The sequence below is a fragment of the Rousettus aegyptiacus genome, unplaced genomic scaffold (genome assembly GCF_014176215.1).
Source record: "Rousettus aegyptiacus isolate mRouAeg1 unplaced genomic scaffold, mRouAeg1.p scaffold_m13_p_10, whole genome shotgun sequence".
Lineage (NCBI taxonomy): Eukaryota > Metazoa > Chordata > Mammalia > Chiroptera > Pteropodidae > Rousettus > Rousettus aegyptiacus.
In genome coordinates, this window is record NW_023416285.1 from 95,069,327 (window position 1) to 95,094,098 (window position 24,772).

A 24,772-nucleotide genomic window follows, 5' to 3' on the forward strand; every position below is an offset into this window, starting at 1 on the left:
CACTGGATTTTGAGGAAGTGAAAAAATTAATTGAACATAATCCAGATCCTTATGATTATTATGGGATTCACTTGGGGTTCTGGAGTCACCCAGGATCCTTATTTTGTTCTTCTAATTTTCCAAAGTCTTGCAACTGACTAGGAAGTTGTGTAGATTGTTTATCAGTGTGTTCACATTCAGCCATAAGGGGGTTAAATATGTCAAAGACATGGCAGTCCACTCTCTTTCCATGAGATTGTGAGGTTTAAACAGTAAATACCTCAATATTAGAGAACACTGATGTCTTCAAATAATCTTTTGAGTTTTCCTTGCAGGTTTATATCTCAACTGCCAAAAATGAGACAGTGTGAAGAGCAGAAACCAATGCAGTGAGCAGCCCCGGATGTATCCCGTGATGGCTTGTCTGAGAGCAGAAAGATGAAAGTTACTCTCCTGAGCCCTGCAAGTACAAGGCTGGCCCAAATCCTTCCCGATAAGCATCAAACGGAGACAACTAGCTACAAGGAATTCCTCCAGCAGCAGAATAAATATTGGCACGCCAAGAAATAATCTACCGGTGGGAATAGAAGCACTGAAAATCATCCTGTGGCTGGTCAATCCCAAGTTCAGCTGCAAATCCTCATCTTGACACAATCAGGAAGGTGTCAAAGTGAGTATATTTCTAGTCAATATAAAAACAATTATTCCTAGCTCTTGCTGCCTGGTGGCAGTTTTGTGCCTTCCCATTCATCCCATCAGAGCTGTTCTCGCTACACATTTACTGTGGTACTAGTGGAGATTTAACAAAGAGAGGCACCGGGCGTTTGTTCCCCGGGCAGGGAAGCACCGTCTGGTCCCCTTCCCCTGACTCCTGCGTTGCCTGGAGAAACAGTTGGCCGGGGCTCGTGGCCCGCTGGCTGGTAGCAGCACAGGAGTGTCTCTCTGTTGAATGCACATTGCAGTGCGGCAGAAAGACTCAGAATTCGAGTGAATACATGCCAGTCCCCGCCCCAGCGTTCACACCGTGCTGCGAGGGTTCTGATTTTGCTTTGCAAAACTCACAGGTTCTCATGCGGATGGAATATGCTATCTCAGGAGGGACCGTTTTGAAGACTATAAAGTCATATGGCCATGGGTGCTGCTGTTGATATGTAAGCTTCAGGAAAACCTTTTCCGTGAGGTTTTTGGCCTCATTCCTCTTGGAAACAGCAGTATCGTTTAAATCCTCCACGTGCGTGCAGACCTTGGGCAGGCCTCTCACGGGGGCTCTGCCGTGCTCGCCTTATGGAGCACGGTGACTCTTTGGCCATTTCCCCTTGCTCTGGCGGCCTCTCCAGGGCTTTGGACAGAACTTACGTTTGCAGTCAATGTGATTCAAAACTTAAATGATATCCCCAAATAACTGAGCTTCCTTCCCCAGACAACAATGGAAGGTAATCAACCCCATTCTTTTTCTTTGAAATCATAACTGTTGTTCAGGTAAACAGTTTAATATCAGTTTAATATCTTGGCCAAATCAAAAGTGACATTGGTACCTCCCCATTTTATACTAAATGCAACTGATTTATGATAAAACTTTGGGTATAATCTTTTTAATATCATTCTTTTGGCTGTGAATTAGTGTTCTTACTTCCATGCCCCATGGACCCTGTGTTAACATCTATGTTTCCTAGTCTACAGATAAGGATGCAAAAATTAAATAACTAAACCACTCAACAAATAAGAAATAGATACCAGGGTCCATAATGTTCCCAGTATGTCCTCTGCCACTCGATAAAAATGCTTATTTGAATCATACTCATGCTAACCTCTATGTTGCTTGGTGATGGGCCCTAAAAAACAAGGCTTTTCTCCATCCTGTGTCATTGTGAATCACATTCCATTATATAATAAACACTGTGCATACACAGTGATGGAGCAGCTTAATTCATGTCATTTCTGCTCAGAATGTTGTTTTGTCACTAACTAGCAACAAAATAGTGCTGCGCATTCTCAGTTAGGTATAGGTGAGTAGGCTAAATAGGAACAGCTGTCGGCAGCAGATTAGGATTCAGGGGCAGCCGTTCTGTGGTCGCGGGCACCCATGAGGACCCGTGGGATGCCTTTCACAATGCACTTTGATGGAAACGAACTACTCAGAGGAGGAAGGGACTGCCCAGTGTTTCGTGTGGGCCACTGCCTGGGACGATCCCAGTGCACAGCCTGTCGACCACATACAACGCAGTGCATCCGTTAAGGAGAGTTATACGTCCGTGGATCCGAAGGGAGACTCTAACTTCTCTTTGTTGTTTTCATACCAGCAGTGAGAACGCTAACTGGAATTCACAAGGAGTGCTACTAGCAGAAATATATTTTTGTTCACGAATTTTTTAATTAACTCTGCATAATCATCTGCTATGCATCAGCACATTCACTTATGATAATAAACTTTGTCGGTAGTTCAGATTTTGCTGCATAAAAAGAGGGAAATCAAGTAAGCATTCATGATACACAAGGGGCAAATCTGCTCTTCTACCTGCCAGCTTATGCTGGAATTATCTACACTTCCCGAGTTAGCCATAGGGAGTCACCTTGCCTCTGCCTACGTTACCTGGAAACTCAGTTTCTCTGTGATCTACTCTTGCTTCACTTTCCTTTGCTGTGAATATTCACCATTGCAGCCCAACACTCAGAGTAAATCTTTTTTCCCCATAAGACATATAAATCTAGGCTTATGTTTACTAAAGTGTCGATTGCATTTACTAACCAACAGAGAAGAAAGTAGACAAAACCAGCATTTAATATTAGATGAGCATTTTAGAAAGTTAACCTGAATAACCAGTAGAGGTCTCTGCTGCTCCTGTAAATGTCCCTTAGGGACAAAATAGTGCAAAACAAAACAAAAACAAGTCTTTATAAGCAGTGCATTGGCCAGATTGTACTGCAGGCACCAAGAGTTCATAAGAAGTGAAGGGAGAGCCCAGGCCAGGTTTGGGAGGGTGAGTGGCAAGGTCGGTGAAGGCAAGGTTGGCTGCACTTCCTAGGAGGATGTAAGGCAGGCCCGCAGCAGGGCGCATCCTCAGCTCAAGGAAGTCCAGCCGAAGCGCTTCCGGGCACTGGGGAATCGGGCTTGGAAACAAACGATATTAAATCAGCCAGAGTCAGCGTGGGAAAGCCCTGGGCCGGTTTGCTGATCCCAGCCTGCCATGCTGGATGGAGTCGGGCTGCAGTAATTCCATCCAAAGACATGGCAGCAGGAAACGGGCAGCGGCCCTAAAGGGCCTGGGGGACCCAGACATATCAAGGCAGGAATTAGTCACACAGCAACAAATCAGGGGCTTAAATTTCGCCCTTGTTCTGTACGTTTTTGATGTTACAGAAACAAAAGCTGATGGTCAGCTGTTAAAATGATGAGTGTAAAGACTAGAGCAGCGCCCAGTCCAGAAGCTGTCCCCCTGAACGATGGCCTTCTGTAAACTCCCGCTGCAGGGGAGGAAGGTTAGAATCAGAGCCCGTGGAAAGTAAGCCTGTGAAGGTGAGTATGGTAGCCCCGGTGTACAGGCCTAGGATTGTAGGCAGACCGTTACAGGCCAGATCTCCATCTGGTTTCGAGGGTTCCTTTATGATTTTTCGTTAATCTTAACTATGGATTAAAATATTTCACAAAAGATTTGCTAGGGATTATTAACACCTGTGAAAAGGAGGCAGAATCAGGCAAAGGGAGGAATTGAACTAAGCTGCGGACTCGACCAAGTCTTGGCTGACCCAGTGAAGAGCTCTGTACAGAGTAGTGTGCACCTGAGTTGTCACACAACAGACCACGATGGCCAAACTCTGTCCTTCTCCCCCCAGTAAGCACATGACTCTAGGTGACCTTGTAGGCAGAAACTAACAGCCGTGCTCTAAAGGGTATCGTTGTTTCAGAAGACAGCAAAAGGATTCAGCTCCTGAATCTGACAAGTACAAGAACATTGAGAATCTCAGTGAAAGTGATCGTGCCAGATGGACAGAACCCATCCAGATAAAACAGGCTGTGGGAACACAGTGGAGATTTGGAGAAAGAAGAGACTTGTTGAAATTAACACACAGTTTTTTGGGCACCCATGCATTTGTTAAGAGTGTGTGGGTACTTTCTGGGATAGAGAAAGAAACATTGGCATCTGTTTATAACGTTTTCAGGTGTTCTAAGGGAGTAATCAACAATTGATGGATCGATACCTCTGGAATTTTGTTTTTATTGGTAAGGTGGGGAGTAGGGGTCATTGGAAGAAAACGGGCAGACACCAAAAATAATCAGTGTGGTTTCTAACTCAGATGAAGCCTCGGTTAACAATCTCACTAAAACAAAATTAATGAATCTTCAGTCTTCCCTTTTAAATTCCTCTGCTCTCCACCTGCTTGAGCTGCCTTCCATGGGAGTCACCACTGGTGAATTACAAATGACGTTATTTCTCAACCTCAGTAAAAGCGGTGAGAGATCAGAATGCAGTGCCAGAGACAGCTAAGGACATGTATCCTAACATTACACTTTGGAGCTTTGATTTCGTTTCCCTAAAAAGGTATTGCTGTCTGAGGGGTGAGACTCCATAAAATTACCAGATACCCCAGGATGTACTATCCTTCAGCAGATGGTGTGACCAGAAGTATCTGAGACATTAACTCAAGCCTTAAATTATCATTGTGCGGCCCTGACTGTTGTGAAGTCCCTGGATCTCTTAGAACCGCGGTTCCCTGGCCTATAGCCTGGTTGGGTTGGTGTAGTTCTGTAAATGCCTGTCAGCTCTAAGACTCTCTAATTAAGGTTTTTGAAATCAAACCACATTTTATAATCTCTTTGCAAGTTAGGATTGTGTGAGTTTGCCTCGGACCTTAATCTCCACGTACAATGTTATTTCTGTCACACACAACATTCCGAATCCCAAATACTCAACTTAAAACTTCAGCATTGTTAACCTAATACATTTACATGCTCATACTTTCATTTTGGGACTTTAGTTAAATTCGTGATCATTTCATCCACAAGATGTCACTGTCTGCCGCAATTTGTTTTATAATTAACCCTCTCCCCTAGGGCTTTGTGACCAAATGCATGATGTTAGATAGCGTTGAGCACACCAACAACTAAATCCTTTGTGAGAATTTCTGTATTCAGTGAAATCTTATGTATAGTTAGTAGATTTCAAAGGTAAGTGTGCATATTTTATGATAGTTCTTTTAAAAACTGCTTTAAAATTTATCTACTGATTTTGAATGTAAAATATTTTTGATACATAATTTTATGAAAGAATCGTAGGAAAAGAATCATATCAAAGAATGTTTAAAAGGCTGAAAATAGTATTTGTCGTAGCAAATTACTTATGGAAAATAGAATGGATGTTTACTATATGTGAAACTAGTCTAAAGTAACAAGGCAGAAGGTTTGGCTGGATGTAGAGTGTGCTTTGCTGTACAGTCTGATGTCACCTGGGCATCTGGAAGGCACCTGGCACTCCTGTCTAGTACTTAGATGAGACTGAGGGGGCTGCAGCCTTGGCTCTTCCTTGAGCCTTTATGCCACACCTGTGCCTTTGTTTACAAGGCTCTTGTTTATGCCTAATTAACAACAACAGAACCGAATTGCACCATCTCTTCTGGGTTAGGAGCCTGACTTACTGTGGTGAAACTCATGGAATGTTTCACCCTGCCAAGCGCCGCAGAGAGAAACCTGTGAACACTGAGTCGAGTGACTGTGATCGTAAAGTATTTCGTTGTGTGACAGATGGATCTGTGTAGCATCCCCTTGGCATAGATTTTGAGGGTATGGTTAGAAAAAGGATGTTATTTTTAATTGCCTAGATAAACTCAGATCACAAGTATCAATATAATCTGACTCTTAGAATTAAGGTTCGACACATTAATCCCTACAATTGCTAACTACTGTGATCAGATTCTATGACATATTTTCTAATCATATGTGGAGAATTGGTAACTCAAGCATAACAATCACATTAAAAATCTTTCTCACATAAACATATTGTTCTTTGAGAGACCACAAGATGGCAGGCTTCACCCTGAAACAGTTAAATGAGTTCAAAGTCATATTTATTTACTCCACATTTCCCTGCATTTGAAGTTACAATAGATAAGTAGTTTTTATATTCTATTATTATTTTGGAAGGCTATTAATTTCATCTGAGTTGTATTGTATTTTTCAATGTATATATAGATAAATGGAAAGAGAACATAGATTTTGTTTTCTTGTTCAATATGCTCACCTATTTCCTTGATTTTAGATGAATTTTCTATTAATGTTAATATTTTTACCTCAAAGAGAAAGAATAAAATTAGCAAACAGTCCCTCCTCACTCTTCACAAGTAAAATTTGTTATTTGGCCTATTGCTAATCTCAAAAATAGTGTCATCATAAAGAGAACTGAATTTCTCTACCATTTTCAAGCTCTTTTTGTGATTGATACTCTATCAGCCTAACTAATTCTGTGTCCAGTAATTGTTCTTGACTGAGTACTGGAACTGTGGTGGGCAGTGCCCGTAGGGTGTCCTAGAAACAAACAACAGTGAGCCGGGTATAAGAGAGCTGGTAAATTCTCTCTCCAACTCCAGATTTTGCAAAATTAAAATAATATCAACTGATCTCACAGAAGTTTTATGAGCACAGGAGTATAGTGTTGTATTATTGCTTGTTGATGGCCAGCATCACAGTGTCATGTTAGAATTTTAAGAACAGCAATTTCATTCTTCCATCAGCTGTATTCCCAAATCCAGCCCGGAGAAGCTTTATCCACTGACCGTAGCCTTCACCAACAGGATGTTTTTGCTACCCGGTAGGCGACAGAGATGAAACAGCATGAAAAGCTGAAAGTAATCCCTTTGCAAGGCCCTACTCACTCAACCAAATAGAAAGTTGGGCATCGGCGCAGTACCCTGGAGCATGAGTTTGGCAGGCAGCTGGTTGCCTCATTGGCCCTGAGTCATCCTTCAACCTGCTTCGGCATGTACTAGCTTTATTGTTTCATTGTTCTGCCCCGCGGGCAATCAGAACAAATTCGGTCATTGATCTCCCAGGCTAACAGCAGAGACAGATGTGTTGAACCTGGCTGCCACTGGGGTCCATCGTTGGTGCCATGTGTAATTTGCACTGGGGCAGCTGGATATATGTGCTAATGGTCATCTTGGTTCTTGGCTTCAGTTGGTAAACACATCATATTGTAGGAAACAGTGACGTTCCTTGCTCATGTATCCTTAAAGAACTTGGACATCGACTCACAGTAACTTCTGCATGTCTTTAATTCCCCCAGAAATCCGAGGGTGGAGTCTTAACGTGGACTTTCAGATCTCATTTTTTCTCATTATCTAATCTCGCTTCCGAAATTAAATCAGAATGAATCTTGCTCTACTGCATTGGTAAGGAACACAGGTTTAACTTCAACATAATTATCTTCTTACCAAATCTTAACAGTTGGTATTTAGAAAAGGAAATGTAGTGAACTTTTCTACGTGGCCACACTGTCTCGGCTTGGAGCAGTCGAGGCCCGTCTGTGTGGCAAACTAACTTCTCTTTAAGAGCTCTCCATTGGCCTCTGCTTCCTGTCAACCTGGGTGTGTCCAGTCATGGGAAAATAAACTGCTGATGGATTTGCAGAGCAAAGTAGAGTTTTTGGATGGCCGAAAGTGTGGCCGTAATTCAAGATGTTGTGAAAAGAGACGTAGATCTGTACTGCAAACATTGCTGTTCTTCACTAGTCCAAAAGTTAGATCAGAGAAAGGATTGTTTAAGAGAGCATGAGCGGGCATGTTATTTTAATTTTAGGAAGCACTAATTATTCCTGTGTAGAGTCTAGCTATAACTTTTCAATATGACAGTATTATAACTTCTTGGTACGTTTCGGCTGAACATTTGATTAGAGAGATATATTTTAATTGTTAAAGATTACTAGCAGAGACAATATTTTTCTCTTACTCATATCCCATTATGTTAACATATGTTTTATGGCCAGACCGAGATTAATTTATTTATTTGGATTCACAATACCACTTTTCATTCGCCTTTTACTTTTTCATTTGTTAGGCTAATGATCTACAAACTATGCAAAAATAAATAAATAAGAGAAAAACTCTGCAATGCTGCAGAACCAAATATCAGAGAAAGAATCTCCCGCCCCAATACAGTTGTTCAAGGCAGTGTTTACTCATCTGCTCCGAGGCCCGTCTCCAGGAGCCCATTGTTCTGTCCGTCCCCACGTCTGTTCAGCAGGGGCGCATTCCACCTATGGTGTTTTTATTTGTCTGATGAGCTCAAGAAAAAAACATTGAATTAATTTGCTTAGAGGAGCCCAGTGATGAAGTAGGCTAGTGTTTCATGTCATTCAGAACTCAAAACAAAACCTTTATCATCAAAATGTTCAAGTCTTATGAAAAGAAAGAATAGCCTGTTTATATTAGAAATGTTCAAGTATTTTATATATATTATATTTGCATATATGATTTTATACGTTTCATGGAAATATATACTTTATGCATAATATATATTTTTAAACATTCTCTGGCAATTATTTGGCATGTATTATCATTCAAATACGAATCGAGCTTCCTTTAAAATTACAGCCTATACCTGGCATTTCTGCAAAGTAGTCGTGAACCTGCCAGCTTACCTCTAGTGACCAGCTCACTAGAGGTGGTTTTTATCATGTTACAGAAATCATTAATCAGCTCTCTGCACATAAATTTCTATCCTTTTTCATGGGAGTGTTAAGGGGCGGGATTTGCAGGAGTTAACCTTTTAACAGTTAGAAATTAAATGGGAATAAACTTTGGCCAATAAACAGTGAATGGTGACTTAAGGCATCAAAGTTGGAATTAAATTCATGGTGCTGTAAAATAGTAACCTCATTGAGGATCAAAGTCATGCTTTTTTATCCAGCGCGTCTTTGTGACAAACACATTATGTCAGCTCCACTAGCTCATTTGTCTGCTGCAGTTCCACTTTATCAGGCTGGAGTAAAAAGAATTGATGTGTCTGGATAGATAAAGTAAATGGGAACTCAGGACTCATTCCAATATGCTGCACTTTGATATATTCTGCAAACCTGAGAGCAGCTGCTGTAACACTAGTTACTGTTTGTATTTAAATATTGTACATTAGAAGACCTTTGAAAAAGTGTTTTATAATGTTCTTTTTTCTTTTTTTTTCTTTTTAGCACCTATTGGCTTTCAGATTGTTCTTTTTTCTTTCATTTCCTTATTGTGTTCACAAATATTTTTCAGAGCCTGCTCTTTTGGAAACTTTTGTGTCATTACCAAGTCATATAAAACACGATTCTTTACAAAGCACTAATGGAAATGTAATTTTAAATCGTGAAGGTGACTTGCCTTTGCTTTCTGTCCTCATCCTTTACAATATTGAATTGGGCTCTCATGAATTAGTAAGATTTATTTCTCCAAATTTTTTCCTTTCTAAATTTCTGAACTACTGTTTTAATTCTAAAGTGCTACCAAATTTAGCATAATAAATTTATCTTCTTTAACTTTAGGTCAAGAGTCAATATAAATATATTTTCATATACAATTAAATTTTGATATAAAATAAATTATTTACATCAAAATCAAAATCTTTACTGTTTTATTAGGTGGACTGAGACAACAATGCCACCAAAAATTACATATAATAAAACCATATCTATCTTAAATTATCAGACCAAAACAAGTGCTAAAATGTGGATATTGACATTGAATTGTTGTGGTTTTATAGTTTTGGATTGAAGATAGTGTTAAGATTATAGGTGAGGCTACAATGAGGAAAAAGAATATTTTTGATAATAAGTAAATTTCTGAAAATTATGTATTCGTATACTTTGTCTTTCCTTTAAAACTTACTTTACATAGCTAAATTAAGGAATTATCAAGAATATTAGAAAATTGAAAACCAAAATGTGCCGGTTTCATTACTTGGATGCTTTAATTCATTTATTCTGTTTTGTTTTGATTTATCTCAGTAAATGCCCTGTTCTTTCTGTGATACATAGTTAAAACTGTCAATTTAGAATTATAGTACAAGAATATAATCATGAAACTTGGCAGCGAGGCTGAGCTGGTACTGTGGTCGGTGGCTGTTAAGGACATCGGCAGAGAGATGGGGGAGGCCATTGCACCGGGGTGAGGCCTGAGTAACTAAAATGACCCACAGATCTCACTTTTACCAATACATTTAGGAGGAACTGAATCAGCTACTGATAACTCCGCTGATTATGGGCTTTCTCGGGCCGCCTTTATGAAGAACAGGAGACAAGATGAGCAGCTCTTATCCCTGAAGAGGAACCTGATCCCGATGGAAACATCCTGATGGAAAACGCAGTGTTGGGATGAGAGACTGATGAAGTGGCAGCTTGGCCACAAGTCATTCAATATCATCTGCGTGCTTCTAAGGCGAGATCGTCAGATGGATTTTTACATATGGAAAAATTATGAGCGGTACAAAATGGCTAACATGAGGTCTATTTCTGTCGATTCCTCAATCATATATCAATTAACATCTGTATTTAGGATGCAGTAGACTTTTTGAAAGCATATATGAGAAGGCTCAACATTTTTTAAAATTATACTTTTGAGAACTTATGTACAGAGATGGCTCGTAGCATGTGCAGCAAATAAAATAAACGTTTATGGTAAACAGGGAGTGACAAAAATGTCAAATGTGACTAATACATACACATCTATACACTATTACACTCAAACAAAACCATAAACTTTCTCATCCTAGCAACCAAAAAGGTCATTCTTTGGAAGATTATTTAAAGAGCATCTTCATTCCTAGATATCTGTTTATATGAAGCGTAATGATGAAGAAAACAGAAGCGAAAGAAAAAGAAAACATATTCAAATGCTATAAGAACCATAAAGGTTTCGTGTTACCGAAGCCACAGTTAAGTCAAGCTTACGAAGGGACAAAATATAGAATTTGATCAGTGGTAGAAATGAGGATGACTGAGAGCAAAAAGGAAAGGGAAGGGAAGGGAAGACAAAGGAGGGCGTTATTTAGGATGTGTGCGGTGTAGACACCATGTGGCTCTGCTTTCAGCGGCTCCAAATGTCATGCCTTTGTTCAGTGTGTTCAAAATGCCATATATGCCGCAAGGTTTGTGCAGTGACATTTTCTAAGTTCTGTCAGCAGGGAAGGACTATATAGAGTGTCATGGGCCCTACGGGGGTGTGGTCCTGTGAAATGCAAGTGCACACATTCAGTGATGTCATCGAAACCGTGGCTGTCAGCCGGTCTGCCTTCTAAAAGCCTCATTCAACACAGGGGGAGTTCATGAGAAATCCTCCCCGCTAACTGAACCTCCGCCTTGCAATTGGCCAGAGCCAATTCCTTTGCAATACAAATATATTACGTGGTCTGCATCTGATGACTTGAACTTGTATTACCAGGTGGCCAAAGGCATGCAGAACCTGCTTCAAGCCTTAATGTGAAAACCGCTCAAGTGGGGTGACTGCAGGCTAGAGTATGAATATTCTGGTCTGAGCATCCTGAGCCTGGAGACCTGGTCTGAACTCTCCTGCTGAGAGTCTCAGTGCCTCCAGGCCTGCCACTTAATCCCTAGGAGTCTCAGTTTCTCTACCTGTAAAGTGAGAATGCTGGGCTGATCTTGACAGGCGGTTTTAGTTCTAAAGTTCCCTGAGACCTGAGAAAGAGATGCCTTAATTTCTCCCTCATGGAACCTGATTTCTAGAAAAGAACAATTGAGAATTCTAAAATCTGTTACGGCTGATGAGAAATAATAAGGGTGATTCAGCTGCCTCTTGGGATGTAAAGGTCTCAGGTAACCCTTCGAAATAAAAATCCTTAGAGTTTGAAATGGCTAATATATTTTTCACTTTCTCTGTGGCAGAAATTTGCATCATTTGTCATATTTAAGTTTCATAAGAGCCCCATAAGGTAACAAAAATTGGTTCCATTTTACAGATGAGAGATGTGAAGCTTAAAGAATTACAGAACTAATTGGCGTGGATCCAAGCTGACGTGATTGGCACTACATTACTGTGTCCGGGAAAGGAAGAAAGACATGTTTTGAGTGCCTACAAAGTGTCAGGTACTGTTATGTCATCATTTACTCATTATTCTGAATGAAAAGCAAATTTTTCTCATCAGTTTCTGAGGGGTTAAATCAGGTGTTGGCTAACTGCAGCTTATAGGCCAAATCTGGCCCACCGCCTGTTTTGTAAATAAAGTTTTATTGGCACATCACCATGCTCATCATTTACATATTATCTCTGACTGCTTTCAAGTAACAACAGCTGATTTGTATAGTTATGATAGAGACAGGACAGTCCACAAAACCTGAAGTATTTATTTTCTGGACCTCTACAGGAAACATTTGATCATTGGGTTAAATTAATTCTTTAGGAACAACGGACATGATTATCACAGAAGTAAAAGGCACTGCGTCGGAAGCCTTATTGCAACCTAGAAACCCTCAAAAGAGAAAACTCAAGTGATGAATAACATATGCAGTGAAATAATAAGTGTAGCTATTAAATTAATGTGATTCATTTTTTTCATGTGGCTCAAAACTGAATCTGAAAGCAATTCAAGAAAAAGTTCTAAAAATGTTTTAAGCAATGGCGTCATTATTGAAATAACCGAATAAGTTATTTATGTTTTTTAATTACAAGTTTTATAAGAAGTTTTTATTTAGTTATTATAATTGAATGAAGATGTTTACTTTGAAGGAAAACATTTATTTGTGTAATTTCTGGTAGGTTATTTTTTTGAAATGCGTATTATTTTCAGGCTCCTTTTATCAGAATTATTCCTGGTAGGACGGGTAACATGAGAAGATAAATATACATTAAGATGTTAAAATTCTCTTAATCTCTGAAAACTGTTTCATTATGGCTTGATGCATTTTCCATTGCACATGAGAAAGCACGAAGTAAAATGTGAGCCAACTCTAAACAAAATCGTTAAATGTGTATCTTCCCAACCTTCTGTCAGGCCTCTCTGATTGCCATTGTGCTCCAAATCTGCTTTCTCTTCTCTGAATTATCTTCCTGTTGCTTCCTGGGACCCAGAGCTCCCCATTTCTAACTTTACCAAGATCTCCTCATGCCTTAGCCCCATCGCCTTCAAATTTGCTCAGTGAAAACATACGAGGATTGTTTCATCTTCACAGGAGACTGTGAACATCTAACGATTGCACGGTCTTCTGTACAATTTCCACTTCTCAGCTTCTGAAGCACCCTCACCCAGCAACAGCCAGCCGTTTATTTTTGTTGTTGTACTTACTAAGTGCTAAGCACTGTTCTAAGTGCCTCGTGTACATTAATTTATTCATCCCTCACAATCACTTGCGCATAGTTAGGTACTATTCTTATTCCCATTTTATCGATGCGGTGACTGGGCACAGGGTGGTCACCGAGTCAGAGGTCAGCGGTGTGGTAGAGTCTTCTCCAGGCAGATCCGGACTGTGCTCTCTGTAACCACACTGCTGCCTCTCCCCCTGCACTAAATAGATGTCCTGACCTATTAGTCTGTAGACTGCTCTGCGAGGAAGGTGGGCGGGACAAGTGGGTTTATTATTTCCTGACCGACAGAGGGGTGAGGGCACTTTACCTGTGCCATAGCTAGAAAATGCCAGCTCTAGAAAGGGAGCCCAAACTTTCTTTTTTTCCAAAAACATGTTCTTATTCCACAGAGCCATTACTTCCTTTTAGGAGATAATGAAACAAACACATTCTTCTTGAGATGATAATGCTTTATCAATTGTTGATCTTTTTTGGAATAATTTTAATATAGTGGGTGAAAACTGGAAAAAATAGCTGACTTATGAGAGTAAGTCTCTAATAGAGTTACTTTGGGTAACATTAAATCGGGGACAAAGTTTTAGCTAAAGAGACTGGGGATTCCTTAAAGCAGTATGGAAGGTGACTGGCTATCTGGACTTCATTGTGCAAATTAGGAAATCGCTATAGATAACTCTACTAGCATCACCTCAGGCACTTTCAGGATTTGTGGAATTATCTATTTAGCATCCTGAAAGGGTACTGACATCCATCAGCTCAACTCAATCCCCAGAATGTGCAAGCGGTAATTAACTGAAGGACTACACAAAGTTACCGAAGACTAAATTGCTTAAAAGATGCCAGCAGTGAATACAAGCTGACACCTAAAAAAGCTGTCTGTGACTAATCAAAAGGCCTTATCAGTGGCTCGCTATCGTGATTTAGCAACGTGTGCCTTGTATTGAGACCTAAATGATGTAATAATTATGTCTAGCAATGAAATATAAGGCCAACTGGTGAGATTGAGGGAAGGAAGAAATCTCATTTCTTTTCTGCCTCCAACTAACTTTTTAAATAGACATAGTTCACTTCAAGCCTGAAATGAATTCGGAACAAATGAGAATATGGTTAAAGCAATTTTCCTTTTAGTCAAAACCAACTAAAAAGAGAAGAACAGAATGGGGAGAACCCATTTGACTGCATAGATTTTTGACCTCAGCGTTTGAGACAGGTGGTTGCCCAGATTTTGGCAAATTCCAGCAAAAGCTAAATGCCCTGAATGATCAGACGTTGGTGATGACAGAGGTGTCCATGATAAAGGCTCGAGAGGCATCCACTGTTAGTGGTGCCACAAAACCTTTCGAGGCAACAGATGGGATGAAACAGACTGGATTGTGATCCAGAACAGTTTGGCCTCTTTTTTCGTTGAGAAAAGAAAAACCAAATTTATACCCAGTTTTAAACGAGAAATATATATGTGGTTTTGGAAGAATAGTGGCAACTTGGCCACGTATGAAGAAAAATCAATGGAGAAATCATCTGCAGGAGCCATTTCAAGGAATGTTGGTTACATTGTGGCTTCCATTGTCATTGCTCACCCGGGAAGAGACCTGTACCAAGAGATGACCTCCGTGACCCATAAAATCCTAACTATTTGGAAGAAAAATAATTCTTTCCAACTATCGATTTTTAATACGTAAATGAAGCATTTTTGTCAAACTCTTCTGTTTCCCAAAATAAGGATTCTATGCTGACTCAACATACACATCCACATAAAAAAGTTTTCAAAATCAAAGCTTATACTTTCTCTGGGCAATACAGTGTGGTATTTTCCACCTCTATTCTATTTTATTCTAATATGCTATCTTTCATTTGAAAAACTAGTTTTCATCTATAAAAATTGATTTAACCCCTTAATAATGATTCTCAATCACAGTTTGGAAAACAGCAAACTGAAGCATATCTTCTCAAGTCTGTGAATATGTTTTCAGCTCTAGAATTTCAGTGATACAAATATCAGTACAAAAAAATCAAGTTTGTCTTTAAAAAAATCAAACTTATTCGAGATCCCTTATAGAACCAAATCCCATTTTCATCAAGCTCATTTGAAGAGATATTTTTTAATGAGCTATATATTTTATGATAAATTAAGTCATTAGCTAAGAAATAAAATATTGGTCTAGAAAGTATTATATCATTGAAGTATTACAAATAGTAGAGAAATTTTCTGAATGTTTTGATCTTGAGAAACTTTTTAAAAAAATATTAGTCTTGCTGTAAGATAAGTATTAGATTCAAAGAAGAAGGAAGGAAGAAAAGGAAGGAAGGAAGGAAGGAAAGGAGGAAAAAAGGAAGGAAAAAAGAAGAAAGGAAGGAAGAAAGGAGAGAGGAAGGGAGGGAGGCACATGCCAGTTGGCAGTATTTGCTATTAATGTGCAAAAGAATTTTTTGCAAATTCTGCAAAATTGTTCTCTTTCAATAACTCTTACACAAAACAAATGTAACAGTGCTGATCTAGAACTTGCTAAATTATTATTTTTTAAAAATTTTGGTGCATACTATATCTGTCTAGAATGAAGGATGTCTGTGCACCATGGCTCGTACATGCAAAGCACATTAAGGTATTCTTATCTATCCAGTTGGAAGACCACCCTATGTGGACAGTTACTTCAAAGGGTCAGGTACTATAATTTAATATATCTCTGTATCACCATCACTTAGCACTGGGTCTCTCACATAGCAGCTACTCAACAAGAGTTTAGGTAAGTAAATCTGTCCTACTTATTATCTTACCATGACCTATACCCTAAAAAGCAACTGGGCAGCAGACTTGGGAGGGTGATAAACTATAGCCATCTCAATTCAGTTATTTGGTTGAGTTAGTTACAAAGTTTAAAAAAAAAAAAAAACAAAGCCTGTACATTTTGTTGTCTGATATCACACTTAGCTATGTCTACAGGACATTTGTGGAAAACTCTTTGGAAATATCTTTTTTTTTTTTTTTTAATCACTAATCGAGAAACATGCTGTATTACAAAGCTCTCTCATCCCATACTACCATCAGAAAAGACTTTACGAATAAGGATTGTCTGAGATTCTGTGGTTTCTTGTGTACGGTCATCCGTATAATAAAACCACATAAATGGTTTTCACAAGTAATACAGATACAATGGTTATAGCTGGGTTTTTTTTTTTTTTTAAGATTAACAGTTTTAAAGTCTACCTACTATTCTCTCACTATATTGTCCTTGTACTTCCATCTCAACATCTTTGAATATGCTCTATTATCATTCACGAACTTCCTCTCAGCTCATGACCTTGACTTGTTGACATTCAGTCTATTCTACAATGCCCATCTCATTTATTACATCTTCAAAGGAGACTGTCATGAATTCCTCACATGATGTCATCTCCTTTTTGTATTGACAGCATTTATAATTTTCTCTCGCCTATTATGGCATCATTTGAACAATATTTCTTTTCCCTACTAGAGTCTAAGGCTTTATGACTTACGGGACCTCATATAATATCCTTGGGGTTTTACCCCAGTCATCCAGTGCGGCGTTTGGCACACAATCAATTTCCAACCATTAAGCATCATTCATTCCTGCTTCTAGGCAGTATGGCCGAGTCTGTATTTTCACCTTGAGCGTATGTAAGCACTCCTCTCTCCAAGCACCTTGCCTCCTCCTCTTCCCCTGACCTGTCCCTCCCTTACCCCTGCTTTCTTTGGGGCTTGAACTCACCATGCTTTTTCTTGCTTAGTCTTTTTCTCTGTCTAGAATTACATCCTTGTGACCTGCCCCTTTTGCATATGGAACTCCCATTTCTTCTGTGGACCTTATGGGAAAGGCTCGTTTTTTCAGGGAGAGTGTCTGTGGTTCCCTAGTACCTCCTCTGAGACTAGGTCGAGTTCACGTTTAGCTGTGGATAGGGTTCCCTGAATTTATCCTTTGTATCACCCCGGACTATAGTTTGATGTCAGTCTTTTCTGAGAGAGTGTTAGCTTCCTAAGGGCAAGAGCTGTTCTGTCTCATTCACTGTTTTACTGTTTCATCTTTAAAATGCTGAGCTGACCAGGCCACATAGGAGGCATTCATCAAGTATTTCTTGAACGAATGAATGAATGACAATGTCCCATTGACAGAGAGGAAGTATTCTCATGACGGTTACACCTGATTCCTGAGACAATTGAGTTTATTTTGGCTTCTTTGACCCACCCCTCCAAAAAAAAAAATTGAATAAGCATTTGAGGAATACTTACTATTTGCCAAGCATTGAAGCACTGCGATGCGCTAAGAAAGATACCACAATGAGTAAGGTAGGATCCATTTCTTACAGAAACACCAATTTAGGCATTTTGGGGCCCTCATGGCACTTGACTTAATCATGAATGAATGCATATTTGAAATGTATGTCATAAAATTCAATCAGTATACACCTTGTAAAATATAAAATAAAAAAAACCTAAATGAATATTTGGGGTGTTTTAATCCTGATTTTTAAGAACCAATATATCTCTGTCAAACCTTAGTAACTTAGACTTAATTTTCCACTTTTATTTGATTTTCAGGTATCTGTCTTGTTAACAGAAACTGAAAAGGGCTTACTTTTAATTCTACCATAGGTATATTGGTCACAGAGAAAGAGGCTCAATGTGATGGAATAATCATGAGCCCATAGTAAATGGCCTGCTAGGAAAACCTTTATCTCTTCCACATTCCTTTTCACATCTGCACGATTATTAGATGAGACTAGATGAGCTTTAAGATCTCACAAACGGTCTCACTGTCCATGATTCTTAATGTCCAGTACCTAGAGATCTTAACTGTAATAATTCTTTCAGTGGGTTCTAGATTGTTTATCCAAAAGCCGGGTTATATATTTGAGGGTTGATTGTATAATAGTTAAACCAGAAGTCATTTGAAGGCTATAAAATTTCCAATTAGAATCAGAACATTTCTGTCTCCACCAGAAAGCTTGTCTGGATAAAATCAAGCTTTCATTTGTGATTAAATTCAGTAGCTCCTCTATATATAGATTTATGTAAATAATAAATTGCTAAATTATTACTTAATTTTACAGAACCTTTAGCCATGCTTAAAATTTAGGCCCCATCATTTTTAATAACTGTTCCTTTTGATGCTGATTGCAATCTTCAGCAGAAACATGAATTAAAATTAGCTGCTGCAAACAGTATTTTTAATATCTTTAACTTAAACTGTAACCCTAAACTATAAAGATTAAAGGAAATTGTTATGAATTCATAGTCATTTTTTTTTGGATTTTGGTTTGCTTTCTCCTTTCCCCAGGTTTCATTCCACGTGTTTTGTCTTGTTCTGTTACATCTTGCATCTGTTTTTCAGTTTATTGCTCCAGTGATAAATTTTAATTTATATTTATTTTTTATATCCAGGGTATTTATTCTATTTGTACCCACTGACTCACAGGCCAGGATGGTGATTGTTATACAGTAGTTTACTTTTAAAAGAAATAGGACTGCTCAAGCAGCTAATACGGGAAGATGTATCGCCAGCCTGAATAATTGTGACAACCATAGACCGTATCAGTGTCTGTTTGTTTGCACAATACCCTCCTGCATTAAGAAAGCCGTCCCAGCTGTCTTGGGCTCTGGAGTCACCCATTTCATCACTTGACACTGCGGCAGATGTTATGGATTGATAACAGACTTCACTTCATTCACTCCACATCTAAGATTACCTCTGGAAAAAAAATCTAATACATTATAACCCTCCCGGCCATTTGTTAAAAAAAAGGGGGAGGGGGAGGAGATCAGCAATTTATTCCCGTTTTTAGCATTAAATTGTTTCTTTTTCCCTCTTTGAATGCATATACTATTTAAAAATGGCCATTTAACATATTCATTGCATGGTTTTCTGTAGGCAAGAAAATTAGTGAAGGACAAGAATGTAATGATTTAATTAAATTAGGACCAGATCAGATTTAGAGTTGATGACTCATATTCCCATTGTGTAAGAAAGATGCTGTTTGCCTTTCATGATAGAGATATGCATGGCATTCACAGGTTTGTTAGAAATAAGTGCTTCAGTTTTTCTCTGAAAAACTGGAAAAAAGAGCTCAGTCTGGGATTTAAAAGGAGGTATAAAATCTGTATTACGTTGATCAGATTTCTTAGCTAAACAGCAGAATCTCCTCTTTAGTTTAGGAAATTCAGGGAGTCTGTAGATGTAACACAAATAGGATTGACCGTTGTTCACAGATCACTCAGTGAAACAGTCTGAGAAGTGGGCGTTTGCACCAGACAAAGAGATTTAATGGAAAAATGTAGATACAAATGAATAAAAATCTGCAATGGTCCTGTTTTCTAGAAGTGAAAAACACTTTGTGCATAAACAACATGACTCGTTCAGGCCATAGAAGAGCACGCGACTGAAGTGCGTTTCACAATGAAATGTGGCCGGAGGGGGTAGATGGGCCAAGGACAGCACATTTAATCCCAGTCTTGAACTTCTATGCAGAGGCTTCGCATTCTACATTCGTTCACTCATCACCACCATTCTTTACATCTATTTCTGACTTAAATTAGCTCCTCAGAGGCAACTGTGATTCTGTGACTTCAGAATGACATACACCACCACCCAGAGGCAAGGTCAGCATTCCCGGACCAGCCAGAGGTGCTCGGGATCCTGGGGCCAGGAGAGAAAAGAAAGGGGATGGAGAACTGACTTCATTTGACAAGACAGGATCTGTTAGGATGAATATTCATTTTCAGGTGCACAGCACCTTAAAGTTCACAGAGTCCTTTAGTGTTTATTATATCATTTTTGCTTTGATCCTTCATCACACTAGAATGGTGCACACGGGGCAGATACTAGTCCCTAGTTTATAAGGGAGACACAGTCTCACAGTCTAGGGTCTCACAGCTATAAGTGACAGTTACTTCTTTCAACTCAGGTCTACCAAATCACATGTTCCTTCTACTACATTTCATGGACTTGGAGAATGGCAGAGGTCTCTTAGATAAAACTCATGTTGACTGTGCTTCCCATTCTGTGGTGCCTGGGTGAAGAAAAAAGGAAAACTGGCTCTTGTAGCTCTGTTTTTTTCTCCTTTCTCTCACAGAGACCCAGGGAGTCATGGGTCAGGGGGGTGGCAGGTCAGGAGCCAGGGGAAGACTGGGAAGAGGGACCACCGCAAGCCCAGTGAGATAACCACACTGAAGTTCATACAACACCTCAGTCTAAGTCGACCAAGAGATTTCCGTGTTGGCAGCTGAGTTTGGAACCCACTATAAACATAAAACAATACTCCATTAATTAGAGGAAACTTGACCTGGGAGTCTGAAAACGTGCAAGAGATGTGAGCTTCTTATGTGTCTTATTAACGTTGAGTCTTGGTTATTAGTGCAGAACCTCGTGTCGCTGGGGGTGGGGGACGCGTTATCCTGGTCATGCTGGCTGCCATGCACCAGGCCCCCCAAAGGCAGGTTGTTTGCCATCCAGAGACACGTGGTCTAGCACCGCTGGGAGAGTGCCAGGCTTCAGGTGCCGCTCTTATGAGGAGCTGATTTCTGGCATGGAATCCAGCAGAACATCCTAGGAGCCAAGGTGGTGGAGCGACCACAGCTTCGGCTCCCGGAGGGAGCTGAGGGGAATGAGAAATAGAGCCGCCCAGGTAGCGGACAGGAACCTTCCTGACTCCCATGCTCTGCCACCTGGAGGGAGGCGCCTGGAATTCTGTTTCCCATGGAGCAGTCATTATGGATTGGACGAATATTAGTGTCTCCCAACACGTTTGTGTGTTGAAACCCCACTCTGCCAAATGATGACATTAGGGAGATGACTAGGGTTAGCCGAGGCTGTGAGGGTGGCACCCTAATGAAAGGATTGTCCCTTGTCACAGTCAGGAGAGAGCTGGCTTCCTCCCCTACCCTCACCCTGAGGGATGCAGAAATAAGCCCAGGTCTGCAGCCCAGGGGAGAGCTCTTGCCAGAGCAGGTCCTTGCTGACACCCTGATCTAAGATGTCCAGGCTCCAGAACCATGAGAAATTAAGCTCCGTGGTTCATAGGCCCCTAGTCCAAGGTGTTTCTGTTAGAGCAGCCAGACGAACTAACACACCAGTCTCCGCGTTGCATGGTCTCCAGGCTCAATACCTGTAAGATTATTAGCTTTCAATAGCATGATTTATTGTCATTTCAGCAGAGAAAGGCTGCAGATTGGAGCCTGAGACCGGACTGCGGGCCCCGCGCGTGGACGTCAGTGGGGAAGTGTCCCAGTCCTTTGAGTCGCGAAGGTAAGGGACAGCTCAGCAGGCAGCACAGACATTCTGTCTGAAGACACTCTTAAAAGGGAACTCGGCACGGGAACTTTTATTTATTTTTTATCTGGTTTAGATGGCGTTTTCTACTTTATAAAATTATGCGTTCCTGAAAAGTCCTATGCTACACTGATAAAATTTTAAAGAATGAGAGATTTAATAAGCCGTGGGCAGACCTCTTTTGTAAAATGAGTAAATGTTCTTCGTTTATCTATCCTATAAATTTGAATTGTCAGGTTGATATACGCCTACACTTAAAATGGTAATGATAATGATGATATAAAACCACTAATTAGCTCGAGCTCTGTGATCAGTCTTGTATATAACATATTCGAAGATAAAAGTCTTGGCCTTAAGGAGTTTGCATTATAAGATAGAGATAAAATATGAAGAGAGTTTGCATTCTTAGGAGATCAGATCTGGAATGGCTTGGAGAGGAAAGTGGAAACGTTCTGTTAGTTGGCATGAGAGGAAGGCAGTAATATTTTCCTTTGTGCCGTGAAATCTAGTGTTGCTTAACCCTCCCAACTGGATTCTAAGGTTTGCCGTGATCTTCTTAGGGTTGCTGATCTTTTCCCCTCATCCCTTGCTAGCAGTGATCAGTGGCAGCAAAGAAGGCTTCCCTCTCTGGGATTTCTGGCAACCTAAAGAGGCTCTTGGTCCCCTAAGGAAAAGGCCTCGTCTTCCCAACTTGTTAGTTATGTCTTGTCCTGGGCGTGACTCTGTGATCATCCTGATCGCAGTAGAACCTCAGGGAATAGGTGTACTAAACTGAATTACCCTCATGCTTGTTTATTTGTTTCTACTTGAGAGAGGGCAGACCCTTGCCCGGGGAAAACCGGGGCGCTCAGGACCCTCATATCCATACTGTAGCACAGAGATGTTTTGCCAGCTAGTTCCTCATCACTCTGCGGAGATCGATCCTCTTCTGCTTCCTACCACTCGATGTCATCTCACTGCTTGAGAAATGTAAACGACTTGACCTATGAGGGAATTGAAAACAGTAAACAGGCAAAGAAAAGTGAAAACCCAGTTAGTTAATGGTCTGAGTGAGCTAAGGCAGCTGGTAGATCCATCCAGCTGAAGTAGAATTAATGGAAGTTCAGATGATACTTTGACAAAAAAGAAAAAAAGTAATGAGAAAGATCAAGTAGATATATTTTGGTCACACATACATACAAATACCTCTTGGAAAAGTAAAGAGAAGTTTTCAGATTTCAAAATTCAATGGAAGAATTGGAAACAGATGATTGTCAAGTTACAAAATGAAGTAAATCTTCACAACACAAAGCAAACACAAAGAGACAAAAGAGATGGAAAGCATAGAAGAAAGATAAGCAATTTGGAAAAGGTTCAGGAGGTTTAGCTTAGGAGTGAGAGATTTATAAGAAAAAGGATCTGATATACACAGAGTAAAAGTTATAATTATTAATTTTAGCCAAGAATTGTCTTTTTCTGATCTAAAAACATGGAAACAATGCAAATACTCATTATAAGAGAGTTATGAACAAACCGTGGGATATTTATTAAATGAAATCATATATAATAGTCAAAATAAATGAACTAGAGCAACAGACCAATTTGAATAAATTTCAGCAATACGGATTTCTACATACAGGATGACGTCCTTTTTATGAATGTAGAAACACTTAAAATTGGAAAAATATATTTTAAGTAATGTGTACCGATGCACTAAAAGTCTATAAAAAGGAAAGAATAGAGAAAATGAACACAGATTTTAAGATCATGCTGCCTTGGGTAGGGAGGAGTGGTGAGATGGCTTGATAGGAAAACTATATGATTAACTACACATTACTGCCAAGATCTTAGCTTCTATTTTGCCTGTTAGTTTTTCAAGTTTTTAAAATAGATAATGTCAGTGTGCCATTAACCAAAGGTAATAAAACCAATTTTATGCAACTGAAGTCTCACCTCCCTCCACCCCAATTTTTAAGTAAAGAGTAGAATAGATAATATTAGCAAATGTAAATGAAAAAAAGAGTGGCAGAATATAAAAAGTCAGGAAATAGAATTCATGACAAAAACCATTAAACAGGGCCAAGAAGACAATCACATTTGGTAATCCCCACCACTCATCATGACGATAGAATCATAAACTCGTGCAACAAACAACATGTGAGAGCAAAATACATATGGAAATTTATACTAGAGATTGATGGAGAATTTAACTATAAAACTATAGAGGAAGAAGATGCAATGTTTTTCTTTATGAATGAACAAATTTAAAAAGTAAGGACACAAAAGATTTAAATAATATAACCAGTAAGCTCAAGATAATAAATATGTATACACAAAATGTACCAACGAAAGAAAGAATATTCTTTTCCTAGAGGCATGGAAGATTTGCAAGAATTGCTCATGTGCTTAGCCTCAAAGAAAACTTAAATAAATCCCAAAAGTAGAGAATTTAAGACCCATGTGATATGAATGTAATCCCAGATATCAGAAATAAACAACAAAAATAACTTAAAATGTCTTAACTGCTTAGGTTTAAAACAAGTCTCCAAAAGAAGCTCTGCATGAAGAGGACATCACAAAATATTTTTCAAGAAAAAGAAACAACAACAAAAAAAAACATTTCACACTGATCTTGGAAACAAACAAAAGCATGCAAATAAACTGAAATCTGTCGTAAGTCATTGACTCTCAAGAGGACTCGACGTAAACTAGTTTGAACATCAATCAGGTGAAGGTGGTTTCAGTAGAAATCCTGTCAGTTGGTATTGCTTGAGAAGTGTCATGGGGAAAGTTGTCAGGACAACTATTATGAAAAAGAAAATAGTTTTTAAAGCCAGACTCAGAAGTGTTTAGAACAGCTCAAAAGAAGAAACATGAGAATCGTTTGAGAAGGAGAACCCGCAAGACTCGGGGCCACCTTGAAAATGGGGGTGAGATGACAGGTTGCAATAAAATGTTGGATTCCAGGCTTCTGGGACAACAGAAAACTAGTTTATGTGCAGTATGTGTCATATCTTTCTGCATCTGCTGACTCTTGTCCTCTGAAACCCCCCAGAGCGTGACCAGCAAGTAGCAGAATGGTCACCATTTTTCCTCTCTCCTTTTCCTTCTTTTTAGCGAACAATAGGGAGAAGAGAACAGTAACAAAAACAAACCACAGAAGCCACACCACGGTAGGTGCTGGAAGAAGGAAATGCTTCATTTCCCCCCAAATAGGCCTTCGCTTGATTTGCTGAAAGCTGCAGTTGAAGGACCCTTCG

At 39.5% G+C, this 24,772-nt stretch overlaps 1 long non-coding RNA gene across 1 annotated transcript; it reads left to right on the plus strand.

Moving 5' to 3' along the window:
• The first annotated feature begins 327 nt into the window (after positions 1-327).
• LOC107505968 lies at positions 328-21,514 on the plus strand. The gene is made up of 3 exons (XR_001595821.1): positions 328-649; positions 11,915-12,041; positions 21,416-21,514. It is a non-coding gene; the product is annotated as an uncharacterized LOC107505968 (long non-coding RNA).
• Positions 21,515-24,772: the final 3,258 nt, after the last annotated feature.